This window comes from Myodes glareolus, chromosome X, assembly GCF_982192425.1.
Source record: "Myodes glareolus chromosome X, mMyoGla1.1, whole genome shotgun sequence".
Taxonomy (NCBI): Eukaryota; Metazoa; Chordata; class Mammalia; order Rodentia; family Cricetidae; genus Myodes; species Myodes glareolus.
The window spans coordinates 101,701,838-101,706,309 of NC_142053.1; positions in this window are offsets into that span (position 1 = coordinate 101,701,838).

Sequence of the window (4,472 nt, forward strand, 5' to 3'; positions counted from 1 at the left end):
AAACTGGGGTACTGAACTGAACAGAGAATTCACAACAGATGAACTTCGAATAGCCAAATGTCACTTAAGGTCATGCTCTACCTCCTTAGCAATCAGGGAAATGCAAGTCAAAACCACTTTGAGGTACCATTTTTCACCTGTCAGTATTGTTCTTTTTTTAAAAATAATGATGATGGGATGGCCCCAGGTGGCTCGCAGAGTCCAACAAGGATGGCTGTGAGTCCCTGCAGCCCATGCGGCTGGGGGAGTCAGGTGGGCGGTTACGTCGGATAAAAGACTCATAGGACATAGTATTATTTAAAGAAGAGGGAGACATTTATTGCTTAAAGAAGACAAAAACAGAGAGAGAACAAAGACACACGTATACACGAGACGAGACAAACACACACACACCTGCACACGCACCCACACACACACGAGAAAGAAGTGAGAAGATGGCGGCCTGGGGGGGGGGTCCAAAGTGGCTAGGGTGGGCGTGGTTAGCTCTTAAAGTGAGTCAATGGAATAACATTTCCGGATCCTTTTTATAATAAAAAGTAGAAGGTTTGACATTACAGGTTGAAGGAATTGGGGCGGCGAATTCTCAAGACTGCTTCCAGCTGATTTGTGGGCGTCGTCTTTGGGGGGTGTGGGGGTGAGGGAGATCTGAGAGAAGTTGGGTGTTGGTCACATCCTGGCATAGCTGGTTTCTGCTCCCGACAGGACAGGTGTCTGTGGCATGGAAATCTCTGGTGTCTCTTGTACCTGGTTAGGGTGTTGGCAGAGCAGAGTACAAAGTTAAACTGAGAAAAAAAAATTTAGGATCAGGGAATTGAGGGGTTTGTATCTGACCTGTTTATGGTGGGTTTTTTAATTCGGCTCCCTGGAACTCTATTGTATTAAGAACTCCTTGGGTTTGTAAAAACAGAAATTATAATGAAAAGTATTTTTATTTGGTGAGACAATTTGGCAAAACCTCTCAGCTATCAGACTGTCAGAGATCTTTGAGAAGGATAAGATTTTATTTGAGTTACTGATTAAACAATGACAGAGAACTTACTTGGTTGGCACCCAGAGCTACTCTTTTTGGGTCCTCCCTGGTCGCTGAAGGTTGCATTTGACCTTTTTTGTTTAATGCAGAGCCTGTCAGGCTTCAGAAGACCCTGTGGGCTAAGAAATCTGTAGGAAGACAGGTCTACCTTGACCTGGGCAGGTAGGCTGTTAATTCCAGTGATCCTGTCCATGTTTGGAGGTCTCCAGTTTAGGTGATAGGCAGTTTTTGCCCAATGGTCAGCACTTGGCAGTCGAAGCAAACTGCAGATGGGCACCCCCCCCCACACACACACACACACGAGAAAGAAGAGAAAAGATGGTGGCGGGGGGGGGGGGCGGGGGGAGGTCCAAAGTGACTAGGGTGGGCGTGGTTAGCTCTTAAAGTGAGCCAATGGAATAACAGTCAGAATAGCCAAACTCAAAAACACCAATGATAGCCTATGCTGGAGAGGATGTGGAGTGAGGGGAACACTCATGTATTGTTGGTGGGAATTCAAACTTGTGCAGCCACTGTGAAAATCAGTGTGGTGGTTTCTCAGGAAACTGGGAGTGAACCTCCCTCAGGACCCAGCAATTCCACTATTGGGAATATACCCAAGAGATGCCCTATCATACTACAAAAGCATTTTTTTTCAACTATGGTCATAGCAGCACTATTTATAATAGCCAGAACCTGGAAACAACCTAGGTGCCCCTCAATAGAAGAATGGTTAAGAAAGGTATGGAACATATACACATTAGAGTTTTAGTGAGCGGTAAAAAAACAATGACATCTTGAATATTGCATGCAAATGGATGGAAATAGAAAACGTTTTACTGAGTTAGGTACCCCAGACCCATAAAGAGGAATATGGTATGTACTCACTCGTAAGTGGATTCTAGCCATAGTTAAAGGTCTTTGAGCCTATAATTCATGATCCTAGAAAAGCTAAATAAGAAGGTGAACCTGAAGAAAATCGTATGGTTATCCTCCTGGATATTGGAAGTAGACAAGATTTCCAGGCATACTTGGGTGCACTGGCGGTGGGGGATGGAAGTAAGGGGAGATGGTTAGAGAGAAAGGAGGGCAGGAGGGTAGGGGATGGCTTGAGGGAATGTGATGGGGGGAGGGAGGAAGGATGGATATGGGAGCAGGGAAGTATATATCTCAACTAAGGGAGCCATTTTAGGGTTTGCAAGAGACTTGATTCTGGAGGGGTTCCCAGGCCCAAGGAGAGGTCCCTAGATTTTTCCCTGGGCATCAGAGAAGAGGGTGCCTGAACCGGCCTTGGCTCATAACCATACTGATGAATATTTTGCATATCACCATAGAACCTTCATCTTATGATGGATGGAGATAGAGACAGAGACACATATTTGGAACACTGGACTTAACTCCCTAGGTCCAAATGAAAAGCAGAAGGAGGGAGAACGTGAGCAAGAAAGGCAGGACCAGAGGGAACCTTCATCTGACAATAGATGGAGATAGAGACAGAGGCACACATTGGAGCACTGGACAGAGCCCCCAAGACCCAAATGAGGAGCAGAAGGAGGAAGAACATGAACAAGGAAGTCAGGACCGCGAGGGGGGTGTTCACCCACTCATACAAGGGGACTGATCGAATGAGAGCTCACCAAGGCCAGCTGGACTGGGACTGAAAGAGCATGAGATCAAACCGGATTCTCTAAATGTGGCTGACATGGGGGCTGTCTGAGAAGCCATTGACAATGGCACTGGGGCTTGTTTTGTCTGCATGTACTGGCTCTTTGGGATCCTAGTCTGGTTGGATGCTAGCCTTCCTAGACCTGGAGGGAGGGGGGAGGAACTTGAACTTCCCACAGGGCAGGAAACCCTGACTGCTCTTAGGACTGGAGAGGGAGGGGGAGAGGGAGTAGAGGGGAGGAGGAGAGGGGGTGGGGGGGATGGGAGGGCATGGGGAGGAGGGGAGGAAGTGGAAACTTTTATAAGCAAATAAATAAATAAATTTGGAAAAAAAAATGGTGTGGTTGAACACTGGTGGCAGAAAGACTTTAGAAGGGAATGTATGAGGGAAATCAAGAGATAAAAGGGATGAGGGATTACCTCAAAGATAGGGTATATGAAAAGCTACAGTGAAACATTTTATCTCATAATCTAACTTTTAAAAAAGAAATGACAGGGTAGTAGAACACATGAGAAAAGAAAGAAGAGTCGTAGAGAACCCTGAGTATATGATTGTTAGACAGAGATGGCAGGGAGGAAATGTTAAAGGGGAAGGTAGTGGATGAGTGAAGCAAAACTAAAGATAAATGAAAAACTTTATAAAAACCTAATAGCTATTAATCTAATTTCAAATACAATTTAAATAATAAAGAGTTTACGGCTGAAAACCTGCCTCATTTGTTAAGATCACCAACTACCCTCCCAGAAGTCCCACTTTCAACTTCCAGAACCCACATGACAGCTTGTCACTTTCTTTTATTCCATCTCCATATGATCCAATACCTCTTGTGACTTCCAAAGGCTCATATATACATACACGAGAAACACACACAAATACATAAAATTAAACAAAAAATTAAAAGTCAATTTATTAAATTTTTAAAGAAATATAGTTTTCTCTTATATTTTATTCATTAAATAAACTAAATAAATCTTATTAAATCCAATCCTTTCAATGTCCTCTTAATTCATTCTTTTTCCCTCTTGTTCCTCCTATCTGCATTTTACTTCCTTTTTGAACAAATTAAAATCTTGCTTTCCTCTAGTTGATTTGTCATTGGCAATTTGGTAGCTACTGCTGAAGGGGAGACACTTTTCTCTAGGAATGTAACCTAGTAAGTTTAGCAGGCGCTGGTGAAGAGCTGAAAATCTAAGAATAATATATGAACAGCATAAATTGGCCTTACTAGATTCAAAGAGAACAAAATAGTACACAACATGAGTGGATAGAGAAGGGAGTGGACTGAAATAAATTATCTAAAATACGGAAAAAAACTGTAATTTTTTAAAAAAAAAACAAACAAACTTGCTTTACAACTTTAACATTTATTTTCTGTTCTCTTTTTGCTCTCAGTCCAACCTGACATTAAAAGTGTACAGTTTGAAAAGTTGTACTCAGATCTGGATGACAATTGCAGGACAAATTTGGTATCAGTTGGCTTTTAGCAGCTCCCTTTTTCTTTCTCCAGGCTTTGGGAACACAAACTATAAAATTTTCCAGCCTGTTTCCAGTCTATGTTTCTGCCACTGGGTGGTGCTCACAGTACATGTTAGATCTTCTGTTTGCATGACTACCACACAAAGAGTATCTGGAAACCAAATAACACATGGATTTGTTTATTTGCTGGTTTCATTTTGTTTTGTTTTTCAAAAGTGACTGATGAGGTTGGGGAACTGTTAATTTGTATCACATTATGCCTGTTTTTAAAGTTGATTGTGATTCTCGATTCATTCTGTAATCTTGAAAGGGCATGGCTCT